This window comes from Anolis sagrei, chromosome 2, assembly GCF_037176765.1.
Source record: "Anolis sagrei isolate rAnoSag1 chromosome 2, rAnoSag1.mat, whole genome shotgun sequence".
Taxonomy (NCBI): Eukaryota; Metazoa; Chordata; class Lepidosauria; order Squamata; family Dactyloidae; genus Anolis; species Anolis sagrei.
In genome coordinates, this window is record NC_090022.1 from 246259538 (window position 1) to 246279586 (window position 20049).

The 20049-nt window shown below is 39.1% G+C and overlaps 1 long non-coding RNA gene across 1 annotated transcript in view; it reads right to left on the minus strand.

The window, feature by feature from the left end:
* Positions 1-1452: 1452 nt before the first annotated feature.
* The window catches only part of LOC132766430 (uncharacterized), a 34191-nt gene continuing 15594 nt past the window's right edge, over positions 1453-20049 (minus strand). Inside the window, exon 3 of the long non-coding RNA XR_009630472.2 lies at positions 1453-1509. This is a non-coding gene — a long non-coding RNA (uncharacterized lncRNA). The remainder of the gene's footprint in view (positions 1510-20049) is intronic.

Here is a 20049-nt window from a genome sequence, read left to right on the forward strand (position 1 = left end):
TGCATGCTATAAAGACTCATGCCTGTAGGTTCATATACAGCTTTAAGAAGACTGTGGCTTCCATAACTTTGGGGAGCAGTACAACTGGAATTCATAAATGACATGTGTGCTTATAATTTCTGTAGAAAAGGGAACCAAGATTGTAGACCTATTTTAATATATTGTCGAAGGCTTTCATGGCTGGAATCACTGGGTTGTAGGTTTTTTTGGGCTATATGGCCATGTTCTAGAGGCATTCTAGAACATGGCCATATAGCCCAAAAAACCTACAACAACCCAGACCTATTTTAGTTTTCTATGTGATTTGGTCAATAGCTGTTGTAATCCCTTGCTGCTGTCCATGGTTCTGGGCCTGCTGGCTTTTGAAGTTAAACACAGCTGGAGTGTCAATAGTTCTTTTTCCCAGCTATAAAAGTATCTCACTGTGCTTGTGAAAATGGGATGTCTCTCTTTTCTCTGACATATATAAAGGAGGGAAGGATCTGGAGATGCTCTGGAAACTTTTAGACTGGGTTAAACTGCCCAGTGTAGATGTGCTCCAATTCCACTTACTCACATGCATACTGATATTCCAGATTAACTCTACTATGCCTCTGAATTCTACCTCTGTAGTCAGAGATAACTAAATGAGTCCCTCTTCAGATGACCTTCAGAGAAGTACAAAGTTATATGAGAAGTGCAAGTTTATATAAGAACAAGCCAACCTTAATTTGTAAGTTTTCAAACTTTGACTATATTTTAAGAGCAAGCTCCAAGCTGGTGAAAGGAAGTTTCATTTTAATTGTTTCCAAATGAAAAGATGTTGAAAGCCAAGCTGGGTGAGATTGAACTCTTCATAAAGAAATGCTTAATAGCCATCTCCATGTCTGTCTGTCTGTTTGCTTGTCTTGCACACAGACACATACATGCCAGCATGACAAAATAACTCTCTCCTTCATTGTCACACTACAGAAACCAGAGGAGGCCACACGTTACCTGAAATTCTGTTTGATGTCTAGAGATTGTCAATCTCGTCCATAATGAAACACTTTAGCAAGGTGTTACAAAGGTTTAAATTGCTGCTATTTGTGCTATATTTCTTCAGAGAGAAAGAATATGCCTTTGGTCTTCAGAGAATCCAAGCTTTTTACAAAAAAGTACATTGATTTATTTCTTTAAAAGAAAGGACTAAGAGAGCTTGATCACTGAACATATCCCTGCAAGGCTATGGAAATCAAGGCACCACATAAAGATTCACCTTTTAGTCTGTGATGTGTTCTTCACTCATTCAGTGAATGAGAATGGGAATAGGTTTTTCTATACACAATATAAGTTTATAAGAGTATATCAAGCTTATCGGAAGTGGAATAACACTTATGAGGGTCATACTGAAAGTAATGCCTGTATGTCATTTTCTCTGAAACCATTAATCCAAATGTGATGCTATTATGCCACCAGATAGAGTAATCTTTACCGCATGACTGACAGAATTTCTGCATTTCTGGACATGACATAACCATGGATCCAAAGCTGAAACAAAGAGAAGTCATTGAGTTCTTGACCAAAGAAGCATATACTGCTGCTAATATCCCAAGAAAGCTCAAAAATATGGTGGAGTGACAATTGGTGAAAGTGAAACAAGACTGAAGACAAAGTTTAATGGAGATGAAACCAGATGAAAGAAGACAAACCGTGTACTGGAAGGCCATTGAAAGCAGTCATTGATTAAAGTAAAAACAGGGTGGGTGGCATGATTTCCATAGACTGGAAGCTTGTTCGGGAACTTGGGTGTGGCCACAGTGCTGTTGAGCAGATTATCCACAACCTTGGATACATGAAAGGATGACTCAGAGATCAGGAAGCAGTCCACTGAGTGTTAAAACACCACCTCCCCAGAACAAAGAAATTCAAAAGCCAGTGCTCACCACAGAAAATTATGGTGAATATCTTTTGAGATGACAAGGACGTGATTTTGCCTGAGTGTGGGACACAAGTGACCAGCAAATGTTACATTACCACAGAAATCTTGAGAAGCCACCCAAAAGAAAAGAGCATAGACACAGCTGAATGTAATCCAGTTACACCATGATATTTCACAACCCCACACTTCTTTGGCAACATCACAGGTGATCATATAAATGGGATGGTCAGTAGTGCTACACCCACTTTATAGCTCCAATCTGGCTCTCTCAGGCTTTCACTTGTTCAGTTAAATGAAAGAAAACATTAGGGAATAAAACTTCAATAATATAGGCAAAGTGGAAGATGCTATCAAACATTGGACCAGGGAGTATCCAAGAGAACTTTTCCAAACTGGCTTTGCTTACTGTTTCACAGTTGGCACAAATGCATCACCACTCGTGAAGACTATCTAGAATAATACCATGTTGTAGTCAAAAAGATACTTTACACATGCATGTAGTTGCAGATCTCTCTTGTTAATAAAGAAGTCATGACCCAACCGACATTACTTTCAATACAATCCTCATACTAGCCATTACAAACGACTGGCACAGTAATCCCAGTGAAGTAGACAATGCATCAAAATAAGAGTTTTATCTATAGAAGGTTCCCTAAAAAATGACACATTTCATGCAAGTCATCATCTTCATACACCAAAATTAGATGATATTAAATGTTCGATATATTCAAAGGCATCGCTGTGTAGATTAACCAAACCTTTAAAATGGAATTCTATGAGTTAGTCATTGTCTACAAGATGAACATCTTTTTTACACACACACACACACACTACACAAACTTTTCACAAATAAGGTTGGGGGAATCTCCTTTGAACATGAATAATTATTTTTCCTCATTAGACTAAGAATACTATGTCTTAGTTATCCTGCTTCTTAGATATCCTAAATGGTTATGCCTGAAATAATTCCCATCACATTAAACATGAGAATGATATTGAAAACCATCATTACATGAAGTCCAGCTTTGGACACATATGAAAATTATGAATTCTTAAATTACAAGGAAATAGTTTCTATGCAGAATTCCAGTGAAAGGAGAGAAATTATGGCCTATTGGGAATATCCAAGTTCCTCACAGAACTTCTTTTAAATAGTTCTGTATCTCAGTATTGTACAACCTCTATACTAGCAGAACCTATGGTTTTACCTACTTACATCTGATAAACATGTCCTTTCTATGAATTTTCTAGGTCCTCCAGACAATTGTATGATATGCTTCTTCTCATAGATCAGTGGTTCTCAGCCTGTGAGTCCCCAGACATTTTGGCCTTCAACTCCCAGAAATCCTATCAGCTCGTAAACTGGTTGGGTTTTCTGGAAGTTGTAGGCCAAAAAACCTGGGGATCCACAGGCTGAGAACCACAGAGAATCCGCCGGGCAATTCTATGGTATGCTGGAGGGTTTAGAAAATTCCATGATAACCTTTCTAAGAATTTTCTAAGGCCTCCAATGAGACTCTATGCTATGGTAACATCTGGCAGAACTAGTTCAATTCAATACAGTTTGCTATTGCCCACAGTTTCTCACAGTTTCCTGTTTCCATGGTAAGTTCAGGAATGTACTCCTATCGAATATGGGGGCTGTACTGTATTAAAATTCTGAGAGTGACTAAACACAAATTATGTCTTCCCACTCAACAGATCTCACCACAGAGTACAGTTTTATTACATCTTCTAAAAAGCAACCAAAATGATTTTGCCCTTTTAAATTCTAAATTCCATCTATGACTGATTTAGCAAAGGATCTGATTCATTATGTCTTTACTCCACTTACAGCCAGGTGAGCCCTCATAACTCACTGACTGCACATGAGCCTTATTGTTCTTGGTCCTTGCGAACAGTGAGCTGCTTTGAATATAATTTGCTTTGCAAAATATATAGTATATTTGCTATGATGATGAGCAAAATGCAGTGAGCCTGACTCACTTTTTTAAAAAGAAAACTCAACAAGATGTATTTTCAACACGCCAGTCTGAGGTTTGTATATGCATTCATTTCAGATATTACTGTCACACAAACATGGAGACCTGTGATGGCATTTTTACAGTTACTTTTTCAGTTCGGAATGACACTTCAATGCATGAATTATGTATGCAATTTCTACTATACAATCCTTGTACCACCTAACTTAAAATTCACATTATCAACCAGATCCTGTCCCCATAAAACATGATGCTGTATTAAATGTTACAATTTCCACCTCTCACACAACCAGGAGCTGAATATTCATCAAGTCAAAACATTCCATGCATCACTCTAAAAAAACCAAAAAACAATTTTGTTGGTATTTCTGATTAGGATGGCATCTTTCATCTGCCCCATCCTTTCCCCATCCTCTTTCATTGTCAGTACTTCCTCCTAAGATGCAGAAGATTTCAAAACAGGATGAACTTTTAAAGTGTAACCACAATATGTCAAACCAGTCACCCTTTTCTGAATTACTGTATGTGCCCTAGTTACTGAATCAAAGTTATCACCATTTAAATCATATCGGTATCGGGCCAATGTCAGATACTGTGCACGGTTGAATAGATATATCACCTGGAAAATTAAAAGACTGATATAGTACAGCTGCTAACATTTATAAAAGCAATTACACTTGGAACTAAACGGGATAAGACTTCTTGTGATATCCTTGATATATGCTTCCCATGAGGTTCTGCAGCGATGATAGTGAGGTAGGGAGCTATTTGTACATGTAGGTGTAAATTTTTAAAACATTCCTGAGAACTAGTCTTGATCAATCAAAGTGATGGACTTTATACCCCACCCCCCGCCACATTTTTTTTTGTTCAAGAAATAAGCAGTCTACTAGTGCAAGAGGCAACAGTTTGCTGCTGGGTGAGGTGGATTTTCTGTGATGACGTTCTTTTATTTGTTGGTGGTTGGTTCCCTCCATTCTAGCAGGAGACAGTGAATCAACTTTGAGTTATTGTTTGATATTTGAAGGCACAATTGAAGATGCTGAGCCTATGGAGGGGTAATGTAATTATCTGGAACAGTTCCTTTAAATGTGTTGTTGAAGGTTTTCATGGCCAGAATCACTGGGTTCCTGCACATTTTTCGGGCTGTATGTCCATGTTCCAGAAGCATTCTCTCCTGATGTTTCACCTGCATCTAGGCTGGCTTCCTCAGAGGTTGTGAGGTCATGAGACCTCACAACCTCTGAGGATGCCTGCCATAGATATAGGCAAAACGTCAGGAGACAATGCTTCTGGAACATGGCCATATAGCCCAAAAAACTTACAGGAACTCAGTTCCTTTAAAGTTACAAACTTTAAAGGAACTCAGTTCCTTTAAAACCAAAAATGGACTTTCCATTCCACTGGTATGAAACCCTCTAGCTGCCACTGTTTCTTGTATCAAATACCCTCTTAAAGCATCACTGGGGGAACATTAGGCACCACGGTTGACTTCTCCACAAAGCTGTAAACAAAAGGTATTAAAGTTCTTGTTTAGAAGACCTTCCTCAAAAATAGAATTATGAACCTTACCAGTCTCTTGAATCTCATTGTGAACTGTATGACCAACCAAAGACAGCTTCTTGAATATATGCTGCATGCAGTGTGTCTGATGCTACATGACTCAAAGCAACAACTCTGGGGACTAAGCACAGATTCTTCACCCCCTGTGTTAATGGGAATGCTGATGCCCATTCCAGCTGAAATACATCATATTATCCCTCATTGTCACTTCTCTAGCCTGTCGCTATCCAATCTCCAGACCGCATCTGGCCATCTCTCAGCTTACTACTTGCTTATGGTCTGAGTGTTAGATTCTTTTTCTTGCTCTAACAATTCAAATTGATGGACAACCTTTCAGGTATAACAGTGTAATTCATATGAATAGCCAGCATGTATAGGAAGAAAGTTAGAAAAGCCAAAGCTCAGAATGAGCTCAAGATTGCTAAAGAGGTTAAAAACAATTAAAAGGGATTTTACAGCAGATTACGGTGGTGAAGCAAGTTAAACAGCTGAGCTGCTGAACTTACTGACTGAAAGGTAGGCAGTTCGAATCTGGGGAGCAGAGTGAGCTCCCACTGTTAGCCCCAGCTTCTGCCAACCTAGCAGTTTGAAAACATGCAAATTTGAGTAGATAAAAAGGTACCACTCCAGCAGGAAGGTAACGGCACTCCATGCAGTCATACCAGCGACATGGCCTTGGAGGCCTCTTATCTATGGACAGCGCCAGCTCTTCGGCTTAGAAATGGAGATGAGCACAACCCCCTAGAGTTGGACCCGACTAGACTTAATATCAAGAGGAAACCTTTACCCTTTACCTATACAGCAAAAAAAAAAAAAAAAGAACAAGGAAATGATAGGAGCACTGTGTACAGGTGATGTTGAAATGCTAATGGGGGACAGAGAAAAGCAGAACTACTCAACACTTCTTTGCTTCAGACTTCTTCCAAAAGATTAACAGTGTTCAGCTTGGAGAGAATGGATCAGAAGATGCAATCAAAGAAATGATGCACACAATAGGTAAGATGGCAGTACAAGAATGTCTGGCTAATCTAAACGGTCTCTGGGGTCAAATGAATTACATTCAAGGGTAGTAAAATAACTGACAAAAGTAATTTAAGAATCAATGCCAATTCTTTGAGAAGTCTCGGAGAACAGGAGACGTTTCAGTAGACTGGAAGAAGGCAAATGTCTCCATCTTCAAAAAAGGGAAGATGATTCAAACAATTACTGTCCAGTCAACCTGTCATCGATACCAGGAAAGATTCTAGAGCAGACCATTAAACAAGCAAGCTATAAGCAAAAAGTCAACATAGGGTTCTCAAAAACAAGTCATGTCAGATTAACTTGATCCCTTTTTTGATAGAGTTACAAGCTAGTTAGGTGAACCCATCTTTTGGGAGTGCTTTGATTGTGATTTACTGCACGGCTGGGGGTTGGGCTGGATGCTCTTTGTGTATTCCAACTCTTTGATTCTATTAACGTTTCTACTGGCGCTTGTCCTATCAATTGCTAGACATGCAATTGATGGATGTGTGCATATGTAGAACAAATTATTGTAAAAAAAAAAAATCAGAAACTGCCAGAGATCCTTGTATAAAATTGGAGGAGATACAATTTTTCAATATGAAATTCCTGCCCGATGTCAATACTAACCTGAGCCTCAATTATTCCTGGTAGAAGTTTGCCAAAACTCTCCTTGAAAATCTCCAATGAAGGAGAGCCAACAGTCTCTGTAAGCCATATATTGATGCATTTGTCAGTTGACTTGGTCAGGTTTTGGATAAAGGATAAAACAGACAGGATGTCTCCTATAGTGTAAACTAAAGATAGGGTTGGAATACTCTGATATCCATTTACAATGCAAGAGTTTCAAAATGAGGCACATAATTTTGTCAAGTTTTCAACATTATATAGTGCAACCTTGAACATGATCTAAACCAACTATCATTCATCTAAATATAACATGAGAAGAAATCAAAAATGTCTTACAAGCAGCACCCAGGATATTAGGTGATTCTGTTAAATATTTCAAAATATCAAGAATAAAAGAGTTCTACTACAATAGTTACAAACTTGTTAATAGATTTCAATTGAAAGTGTATACATTTAAAATACAAAAGTAGAACAAGGTCACAATCCTCAAATTTTTATGAGATAGCCTCATTTCTTTAAAATCATGATTGAAATTTAAGCTTAGTGGGTCTATGAAGATAAAATATTTCTCCCTTATGAATCTTTGAGAAATAATTCCCTGACCCATTTTTGCTGCAAATATATATCATTAAGCAACAGAACATGTTCACTCAGAAATGGCCTTTAGTGCAGTTTTCTGTCAATAGCAGTGAATGATTTGTTTTGGGGAAGTTGCAAGCCAGCAAGGTTTGCCCTCAGAGCCACGCAATAGGAAACATCAACAAAGATGGGCCTGCTTCAATGTAAGTTTTCCACTTACATGAGATAAAGTCCCAAGTGTGGTTAAATGGAAAGTAGAAAGCAGTCAGGCCATAGATAGGCCCTAAATGGCTTTGAAAAGCAATAGTTGAGGGAGCATCCCTCTAGTTATACTTGCCCTCTAACAGAGATTTCTTGGAGGAGCTCTTCTTTATTCCACGCCAGTGAGGCCAATACTCTGTAGGAGGACACTGGAGAGGACCTCTCTGCTGTGACCATATCCACTTATGGGTACTGTTAGGCTTAACTGACATCAGAATGTAGCCAAAATCAGCAAGTCACTTAAGGAGAAAAGTGGATCCATTGCCCAACATGCCATGCTACCTTGACAGCCAAGAAAAATTGTAGGCCAGGCTTGAAGGCAATAACAGAAGTTTACTTTACTTTCAGGCCTGAAAAAATATCTGATACAGAGTCTCCGCTCAAAAAAATGGATATAACCATACAATACAGTGCAAGAATTTTATCCCCTTTGGTAATCATTCAAAAGACCCACTCCCTCCTCTTATTGGCTCAGAAGTGTCCAAGCTAGGATCTGACTTGGGATTCCCTGTGATGTCAGAGGTGAGTGGAGTCTTCTTGGTGGTGGGAAAAAATGAAGATTTGCTATTTGTCCATTTGAAGCTTGAGCTATTCGGAAGATCACCTCAGGTGAAAAATGGTGAGACTTGGGAAATGGTCTGAGGCAATGCAGTCCAGGATGGGATCATATGAGTCCACCACAAGGAGCCAGCCTCAGAGACAAAGATGAAATTTATGCAAATATAAACAACTGAATGGAAAGCATACAGAATAATACAGATCTCATTGAGGCACAGCTTATATTTGATATTTTTCAACACATCTGGATGTCTCCTGGGGTCTGGTCTTAATTGCATTTTAAGAAAAGATATGTTTCCTTTGCCTGCCTGGGGGAATTTTCTCTCAGCCAAACCAGTTTTTAAGTTTCCCAAACCCCAACAGTTTCATATGCACATATATTTTTTAAGATTGAAAAGTTCTCTAGGGTCCCATAAGACATAATTATTACTGTCCAGCCCAGTGTACCCAATGCATTCATGAGCCCCCCCCCCCCACTTTGTATATTTATTTCTAATCAATCATAACCCTGAATCCATAAGGGAAGACCCAAAGGGTCATTATAACAGTGTTAAAACTCTTTGGGAATTGTCCCATTGTCCCAGGAACATTTCCTTCCTCAGAGCTTGGTGAATGATTGAGTTAATCCTTTCAGGAATGCATCAACTACGTTTAGTTTACCATTTTGAAACTCAGTCAAGCTGTATTTGTATGAGTCAGTAAATATATAAAAATGTATAACTTGCTCCAGAGATTTGATTTAAGTTATTATTTTGAGAGGGAGGGTTGATTTTTTGACAAGAATTCGTGTCAGTCAGGCAACAAGTAAGAAGACAGCTGTTTATGAAATCTTTTGGAATCTAACTAATTCCACCACAATCTGCACTTGGCTTTAAATTGTTTTATATGCAGATTGTGATGTGCCCAGGGCATAGTTGTAGTCAGAAGGGCCTTTGGATCAAGCAGATCCATGTTCTTTCTCTCACTACCCACTCCTATCAGACCCATTTTTATCCTTCTTGAAGGCTGAAGTTCTGACATTGTGGAAAGGGACAAATGGAAGAGGTCTGAAGGGAGGATCCATCGCCAGATTTGCCCCTCTGGAATCTAGACTTCACCAGCATCAATGAAGACACTGGAAGTAAGGATCTATTTTTGGCTTGTGGCACAACTTCTGTACTACAAGCCAGAAATACCTTAAAGTCACCTTAATACTCACAAAAGAACATGAACCAACACTTGTACCATTCCCACATTAGGTTACAGTTACACTGGAAAAGTTGTCCCATGGCATGTTACAGCTATAATGACATGTAGTTGTAACTTCTTTAATGGGATAAAGTGCTTATTTTTATCTTGCTGTTACATAATAAATGCTTTTACACTATTTTAAATTAGTGCTGTTTTAATGGAATCATTCACTTAATGGCTTTTAAAAATCTATCATGATTGGGTTTTATCTGTATTTTATTTCAATCTATGTTGGGTCCTATTTGGGGGTGGAATATAAATGGTATAATAAAAAGATAATTTGGAAAAGGATCCAATTTACAACTAGTTTTTGTAGACTCTGAAACTGAATCGGGGACCCTACCTACACTTGCATACAATGCAGTGTGAGACTCTATTATGCAGCCAGTGTGTATTCATTAATGGCTGGATGCAGTAGTTCTGCTACAAATCTAGCCATATGGACTTCCCATAGCAGCTGTGCTAAGTGTCCACTTTATTTTCTAGGTCTGACAACATTTAAAGACAATAGTGAGCAAAAGAACCAAAGATATCTGAATGATGATTAGCCAGGTTGCTACAGAGTCATTAGATCAGAATTATGATTGGCCAAATTGCCTATGATAGCATACCATTTCTTTCATCTTCCTCCAAATGAGCTAACATTTACTAAGAATAGAAAAGTTGGAGATGCTGCAAATGGTTGAGGAGGTGGCACCAAGAGACACCAAATGGCAATAAGCATTGGAAGAGCTCTTACCTCTTTCTGCTATTCTAGAAGAGCCCACTGTCTGTTCTCAATGTAGCTGTTACCAGTGAGTTTTATTTTCTAATGAATAAATAGTTACTTCCAAGAATCTCTCTATGTCCCCTTCTTCTGTAGACATTCCTTGATGTGATAGGGCTTGCCATCTTGGTTTTCATGCCAAAGAAATCTCACAATTGTAGAAAAAATAGATAATCAGTAAGCTTGTGCATTTCAGCTGAACCTCAATCAATTTCTGTTGGCTGGATTCTGGGAAACCCATCAGGGCCGTAGCCAGAAAAAAATTCGGGAGGGGTTGAAAATTTTGCAGGGGGGGGGGGGGTGGGTGGTTGAAACCTGCCTTCCAGCTCACGCTGAAGCAAAGAGCACAGCAGGGGGCAGAGCAGCCTTCAATAGCCTGCAGTTCTGCCCCTGTTAACCACCTCCACCAAATCTGGCCTCCTTAATGAGAGCATTCAACACACACACCCCCAACTTGGTTGCTTCACTACACCAGCTATTGCTGCAAGTTATGACAGTGTGAATAAATTGTCAATATTTAAGGCCTTGCATGGTCTGGGGCCGATGTACCTGAGGGACCGCCTCACCCCCTACCAACCCCAGAAATCCCTCCGTTCTGAGGACCAAGATCTATTGGAAATTCCCAGTGTCAAGACCTTGCGTCTAACAGCAACCAGACGCAGAGCCTTTACAGCAGTGGCACCATCACTCTGGAATACTCTGCCACCTGAAGTCCGTGCCTTGCAGGACTTATCAGCTTTCCGCAGGGCATGTAAGACATTTGTTTCAACGGGCCTTTGATCTCTGATATTGCTGTTTTTAAATTGTTTTAAAATTGTGTTCAATTTTAGCCTGTTCTTGTAAGCTGCTCCGAGCCCCAGGGGAGTGGCAGCATATAAGTTCGAATAATAAATAAATAAATAAATATTTGCTTGAGATAGTGCTTGTAGTTCTGGAGGGACTCTTAATTTTTTGCATCTCATAGACTTAGCATGGGGATTTGGTTAACCAGTTAAAATTCATGAGTAAACTGGGTTTTTTTTAAAAAAAAAATCTGAAACATTTTGGGAGGGGTTTGAACCCCTAAGCCCCCCCCCCTCGCTACAGGCCTGGAACCCATGGATGCGTTTTTGCGTGCCTCCTGAAAATGGGCAGCTTCCTGGGACCCTTTCCTATCTTCCTTTCAAGGGAGTCTGGGTTTGAAGAACTGGGTTAAGGACACGTCACAGCATTCTTCCATTCTGGTTGGCCCAACAGGCAGGGTTCACAGGGAAACTTTGTGTGAGCAGCACACTGTAGCGTCTCTGTGCCGCGTGGTGCTGAATAGGGGAGAAGGAACTGTGATCAGCTGCCACATGGTCCCATAACAGACAAAAAATTTTGATGGCTGAGCCCTTATTGTTATGACCATCTGGCCAAGTGGTGCAAGCTGGATTGGCCTAAGGCAACTGGCCACTCCGAATCTGTGTACAAGTCTAATAATCAGTGGACAAGGACAACCAATCTTGGGCATCAGGAATGAAACAACAGTCAGCAATCTTGTGCCCCAAGGAAAACAAATGTGATATAAACAAAAAAATGATTTCCACATCAAAAGAGGTATGGCTCATTCTAAATGCATTGAAAAAATCTTTAAGAGAAGTTCCTTTTTCCTGAGAGTGTAAAATGTATGGGGATTGCAGAAAATGGCCAGTACTCTGAGAAATGGATAGGGCAGCATTAAAATCTGAAGCACCATTTATATGATTTCCGAGACAGGTTTCCTTGTTGTTGTTGTGAAAAATTTGAAAATGCTAATGTTGATAAAAATCAGGATCATCACTATAGAATTGAGACAAAAATATTGAGTCAAGAAATGAGGCAGAACTTTTGAAACTAAAAGGCTGCAAGAAGAGGTTTCCTGTAATTGGATTTTAAGCTGCAATGCTAAGCAATTTTGGCACAAACAGTAATAAAGGGCAATACAGTGAAAAAGCATGAAAGTAGGTTTGAGATCAATCATGGAGGCTAGCATGCAGGCTTAAATTTCTTCCTCATGCAATTTTTATGCTCATATATATTATAAACACACAAAGACCAGAGTCTGTATGCTCTATATCATGAGCAAAACCAAAAATAATGTTATTAGCTTGCTTTCTATTTTCTTGAACTATTTCATTTAAGCTATTGTGCTTCTCCACATAATTCAACATCAGTAAGATCCAAATTATTAAATATTTATTTCAAGTAGGTTGAGAATGTTTGTATTACTATTTATTTTAAAATAACAAGCTTTGTAGTCTTGAAATTAAATTTAGGGCAGATGGAGACAAGAATTTCCATTTAAATACCTGGCTGCTGAGTCAGACCAACATTAAATCCTGTTTAGCATAAGCTTTTAGTACAAGGGCTCACTCAGATGACAGAATTATGGCACTAAGACTGCATTTTGACAGCATGGCTTTGTCCTGAGTTCTAGTGAGGACTCTGGTTGGGAATTCAAAATACCCCCCACCCCCATCCCCCACTTTACTGAAAATTCCAGAATTTCAAAGATTGGTAACATGGCAGTTAAAATGGAATCATGGTGCTATAACTCTGTATTGTTAGAGTGAACCAAGACCTACCTGGACAGCCACCACAAGATTCCTAGTCATGCAGAGGTAGCTGTCCATATACAGCAGTGTCTCCAAACCTTTTTTTGACCAGGGCCCATTTGACCAGAAACCACTTTGACCAGGGATCATACTCCAACATTAGTACCAAAAGGGGTGTGACTGGTCAGCTGATTCAATAGCTCTGCTCTAGTCAGTACCAAGAAAGCCATTGGTTTCTGAGGCTCAAATAAAGTTCACTTGTCACTGTTTTTTTTCATCAGAGGACATTGTCTTATCAGTTCACATAATTATGCCATAAACTGTTTTCAGATTTTATAATTTCAAATTATTATTATCTGGATTATAATGTTTTCAGTCTGTTTTAACTCTGTTTAATATGTTACAATTTTTGAAATGTTTAGGTGATTGTGTTGAGGCATGACATTGTGTCATTGTAAGCCGCCTTGAGTCCCTCTGTTGGGGTAGAGAAGGGTGGGGTACAAGTATGGCAAACAAACAAACAAATGAATATTAATATTGCATTTTAGTATAATATACAAGCTCTGCTTGAAAGAGGCATTGTGGTATAATGATTTGAGCACTGGACTGCAACTCTGAAGATTAGGATTTGAGTCCCTTCTCAGTCATAGAAACTCACTTGGGGTGACTTTGGGTGGATAACATAGTCTCAGAGGATGGCAAAGGCAAACCCTCTTGCCAGTAAAGATTCATTTTAAGATTGTCATAAATCAGATATGACTTCAAAGCACACAACAACAAGTACTATACAGGTACTCCAGTGGAGCCATGTATCCATCGAGAGGTTCTCCTACATTTGCATAAATAACACAACTGCTATTTATTTCAATACATTTTGTGTAGAAGATATTTCTTGTGCATTCCTCCCATTATTTTCCACATGTTCCTTTGCTGAAAATGAAATTCCTGTGATATAATTGTTACCAGACTGATTGTATGTCCCATGACACAATGCTATACACACTTAAAGAGTTGCCACTTTTTTTCCTAGCCAAGGTACGTCACCACCTCACCTGCCTCATTTGTCACTAACAGCAGCCATGTATTTTGAATGTGGAGTGGCATGACATGTTTCTTTTGTTGGGAGCTATAAAATATGATTCGTTTTAATTGTTGAGATCTGCTTACTCCCTATGCATGCTTTTGCTGAGTGAATGCTCTGGCACAGGCACATGGCTCTCAAGGCAATTATTTTGAAAGAAGCAGCCAGCAAATGAATACTCTATCCCCCAATCCACACTAGACCTGTCACTCTTCCTTTCAGGGTTCAGAGAATGTCAGTGATCTAGCCCTCTTACAGCTCTCATTCATCATTAACTCACCTGGCAAGAATTCATTAATTCAGCAAATGTAGCTTAAATAAACCCAGAAGGGTGGACAATGGAGCAGAACAAGGAACAGCCAAAAAAAGAGAGTTAACCTATGATATTTTACAGACTAAAGTAAAGGATAAGAAGGCACCCAAATGGGCAGTTGAAACTTTAGTACAGGTAATGGGGCATCAATCCCTCTACAAATCTACCTGTCGGCACCAGATTAATTCAAGGGAACCTGAGTATGCCCTTCTGTGTGCCTGAGACAGCCAATTCACTCTGTCTAATGATAGATTTGGTTCTAGCCAGAAAGAAATCAAATTATTGGGTTTTGGATTACCCAATAAGTGCTTGGTTTCACTTGTAAAATATTTACTTCTACCAGTGCATCACATGAGATGTTCTAGGTAGGTAGTCACCGTGAGTCCTAGACAGTCTCTGTACTGATTATTTCTTATGTCACAATGGTCTCTAGAACCCCTTTTTTAATAATATAGGCATCAATTTTTGTCACTAGTTTTGTTCTTTTGGGGATCTCTACTTAAACTTTCAAAAATATGAATTGCTAGTAGTTTCATGCTTTAAGCTCCATTTCCTTTTTCAGTGTCTCTAAATATCAAATTTCCTTAGGGCATCCATTTCTCAGAGGATGTATTGATCACTTGTTGTTCTTAACTGCTGTGAAGTTGACTTTGATTGTGGTGACTTTATAAATGAGAAACCTCGAAGTCATCCTGTTATTAACAGACCTGCTCAGGTCATACAAACTCAGATCCAGGACTTCTTTGGTTGAATCTATCCACACTTCATCTTGCCCCATGTCTTCTACCTTGCCAAGCATTATTCTATTTCCTAATGAGTCATCTCATCATAGTTTAGTCATGTTGGTCTCATTGGTTTCAGGAAGAGTTTAATTTGCTGTGTGTGTGTGTGCACTTTCAAATTGCCTGTAGATGAATCGTGATCACATGAGTTTTCTTAAGCAAAAAAATACTCAGAGGTGAGATAGTCAGTTCCTTCCTCTGAATCATAGCCTAAAACACCTGGTATTTGTCTCCCATCCTAGGACCCACTTATTTGTCTTTTTGGCAGTCTATGGTATTTGAAAAACTCTCCTCCAACATAACATTTAAAATGAGGCAATTATTTTCCTTTCAATCAGGGTTTTCCTAGAATGTCCTTCACAGAATAATAAACTAAAGTTTTGAATCACAGGAGAAGATCAAATTGAAAAGATTTTTGATATAGCATTGACCAAGTTAAGTAGAATTTCTGGAAAATTGATATGGAAGGAAGCTGACTCTGGTATGAATGCTAGTTTGTTATAATATAGCCTTATGTTCAAATGTTAAAAGTTAGAGGTTATGCACTGAATCTTTCAATTTAGAAGGAAGGAGAAGAACATGCCTTAACACTTGCAGCTACAATGGAAAAAGGTGTCTAGACACTTGGGGTACCAAGGAAAAGGAGACCAACTATGACATATTTTACATGTTGGATTTTTTGTTTATTTACCCCAAAATGCATGTAGTTCTCCTGGACATAAAAACTCAATGTATTTTGGGTATGTTTTATTGTTTTGTTTAGAAAATATGCACACAAAACTTTGTGTGGTTTTTCTGGATAGGAAACTGTAAATGGATTGTGCAAATGTATAGATGTCTGCATGGAAGAACCATGTGTAGTTTTCCTACCTTGGTTTTGTGTGAATCTCTGCACCATCATTTTAGTGTAGGAATTAATGGCCATAATCCCTCATTGGGAAATGGGAAATAAATTGCTGCCCAGAAAAATTGTGCCACATCTCCTTTTCCCAGTCCCTTAAAATATGCCCATCTTTTGCTGCCTTCCCTTGAAATGACCATGCAATGGTCAGTGGAGAGTTGAGGAGGTGGGGAATGGCTGACAAGTGTCTCTGTCTTAGAAAAGGGGTTCCTGGAAGATGCCATTACTGAGGATAGAAACTAGATTAGGACTAGGATAACTTCCTTGTCTTAGGGTGAGAAGGTGTAGAAGAGTTGGGTGTCATCTGTGTATAAATAGCACCACACTGAAGGATCACTCCCAGCAGTTTCATGTAGATTTTAAATAGCATGGTGGACAAAACAGAGCCCAATGACCAGGGGGTCAAACAGGAACCCCCCAGCACCACCTCTGGGTTTGTCCCTGTAGCTATAATTCTAAAACAGAATTACAGTATTTTAACAGTTTTAATGATTTTATGTGATTTTAACTGATTTTATTTTAACAATTCTATGTTTAATTATTTTTTAATTTGTATATGTTGCAGGTTTTTCGATTCAATTGATTTATCTCACTTCCCTTGATTTGTCTCACTCCCTTTCTTAACAATATGTCATTTGTAAGTTGTATGTTTGTAATTCAGAGACTGCCTGTATACAGTAATAGCCGACTTAGGCATTTATCACACCAACCTACTGTATTGCAAGAGTTGCATTAGTGTAGATAATGGATACATAGAATCATAGAAACATTTAGTTGGAAGAGACCTAGTGGGCCATCCAGTCCAACCCCCTGCCAAGAAGCAAGAAAAATGTATTCAAAGCCCCCCTGACAGATAGCCATCCAGCCTCTGCTTAATGCATTAAGAACCTTCAATATCACACCTCTCTTCATTACTGCAACTGCACTGGTTCATGAATCGGTAGTCCTGCAGTCTGTCTTCTGTAAAGCCACCATAATTCCACCTTCCTGCCCTATTCCCTACCCAGCATGCATATCAATTTTAAATATATATTTAATTTTAATTTTTAGTGAAATTGTATAATTTTAGGGTTTTTTTTAAAAAAAGATATATATCAAACAAAGCAAATCAACCATTTGGGGAATAGTATGAGAATCTCATACTCATGTTAGAAAGAGATCCATAACACTATGGTATGTAGTAGGAACCTAGCAGTATGGGGAGCTATTGATGGGTTTCATCTCATCAAGGAGCCCCAGGTGGTGCAGTGGGTTAAACACTTGTACCAGCAGGATTGAAGACCAATAGGTTGCAGGTTCGAATCTGGGGGGAGCGTGGATGAGCTCCCTCTGTCAGCTCCAGCTCCCCATGCGGGGACACGAGAGAAGCCTCCCACAAGGGTGGTAAACCATCAAAAAACAACAGGGCATCTCCTGGGCAATGTCCTTACAGACGGCCAATTCTCTCACACCAGAAGCAGAAGCAACTTGCAGATTCTCAAGTTGCTCCTGACACAAAAAAACTCATCATCAAACTTTATTATGGTCAAAGACCCAGTTTTCTCAGCAGAAAAAGTGCACAGCAGATTCATAAACCAATATGACCACTTAAAAACAGGCCAGGCATAAATCTAGATGAATATGAACAAGGGCTAAAACACTGCAAATATATACAAAGCAAAATTCAACCTGATTCTAAAACAGGAAGTTGTCTAATCCTGGCTCCCTAGGAATTTCATCTATCTATAGGACAGGAGAATTACAGTGGGGAGGAAAACCAGTAGTGGGATATACACAGTATCACAGTATCACATGATAGGAACAATAGGTTGCAGGTTCGAATCTGGGGGGAGCGTGGATGAGCTCCCTCTGTCAGCTCCAGCTCCCCATGCGGGGACACGAGAGAAGCCTCCCACAAGGGTGGTAAACCATCAAAAAACAACAGGGCATCTCCTGGGCAATGTCCTTACAGACGGCCAATTCTCTCACACCAGAAGCAGAAGCAACTTGCAGATTCTCAAGTTGCTCCTGACACAAAAAAACTCATCATCAAACTTTATTATGGTCAAAGACCCAGTTTTCTCAGCAGAAAAAGTGCACAGCAGATTCATAAACCAATATGACCACTTAAAAACAGGCCAGGCATAAATCTAGATGAATATGAACAAGGGCTAAAACACTGCAAATATATACAAAGCAAAATTCAACCTGATTCTAAAACAGGAAGTTGTCTAATCCTGGCTCCCTAGGAATTTCATCTATCTATAGGACAGGAGAATTACAGTGGGGAGGAAAACCAGTAGTGGGATATACACAGTATCACATGATAGGAACAATCATTTAAGGCAATGGCTCAGTTGCAATGTCAGTTGGCCTGCCTCTTGTGATCAAGTCCTTAGACAAACTGGTGTTTTGTATTTTCAATAGTATCCCTGTAATTTTGAGGCTGATTCCAACTGGCTCAATCAGAGTGGATTTCAATGAAATTATTTTGGCTTCAGGTCTTCTTCCTCCCTGTTACTTACACAATCTCTCTCTCACACACACAGTTTGCCACCTATTAGTAATTTTGCTATATGAACAAAAGGATTCAGCCCAGAGTCCCAGGCAAGCCCTGTACCAGATAATTCCAATCCTGTCTCTTTGTACATTTCAGAGCAGAACAGCTGTTCTTGCATACAGTTCTGCATAGAATATTCCCTTGCTAAATTTGGATGGATATGGGGAATAGGAGAGTTGTCTTTCACCAGCAAGTCGACCCATTTGGTGATTAATTCAGTTCATTTCCCGGTATATTTGTTTCAGTAAATGTTATATTAACTATGACATGTGCACATTTGATCTATCAGGTGATAAAGCTGTTCTAACATCTATTTCATCGTATATTGAATATTGCTATGATTTACTAGGCACTATTTTGTGTTGGGGGAGCCACAAAACTGTTCATTGCAGATACAAAATGACTGTAATTTATTGCTTTTATACTTTTTTATTTCACCATTTTCTTTTCTTTCTTTTTTTTAAAGAAGCCTTTGTACTATACAATTGACTATTCTGTGTTAACTGGTCAAATTAATCCCTCGGCTGCAGCTTGTCATCATGCACATATGGGCCAGGCAATCTGGATCCAACTACTCCAGCTATTTCATGGGCCACTCTTGCTTGGGTGACAAAGCAGAAATTCAACAACTCACCCCACCCCACCTTGAAAAGTCCTATCATGTGCTTGAAAGCTAAGTAGGGTCAACTCTGATTAATACTTGGATGGGAGACTGCCAATGAATACAAAGTGCTATAGGCCACATTTCAGAGGAAGGAGTTAGGGAAACCACCTCTGAGTATTCCTTGCCTAAGAAAACCCTCAAAAATCCATGGGGTTGTCATAGATTGATGGGCAACTTTAAGGCATACACAAAGTACTATGATAGGCACAAAACCTATTACTTTTTCTGCCTCCATTGCATCACTACAGCCATAGTAGCCAATTTTCATTACATAATATTTTGCTAACTTTTTTATTCCAGTTTTTTTTAAAGGAAATGCATATCAAAACACAGACAAGCCAGAGAACAGTAAAATATGCCATGTTTGCTGTTAGCCGCCTTGAGTCACTATATTGGGAGAAAGGCAGGATAAAAATAAAGTAAGTGAGTAAATCAGTAAGTAAATGAATAAGCAGAAGATATCAAGGAGTATGTAATGTAGGTCCCTGGAAGTAGGAAGAAACACAATGTTAGGATGGAAAGTAAAGGTAAAGGTTTCCCTGACATTAAGTGTAGTAGTGTCTGACTCTGCAGGATGGTGCTCAAAACTAACAAAATGAAGTTCAACAGGGACAAATGCAAGATACTCCACCTAGGCAGAAAAAAAATGAAATGCAAAGAAACAGAATGAGGGACACATGGCTCGAGAGCAGTACATGTGAAAAAGATCTTGGAGTCCTCGTGGACAACAAGTTAAACATGAG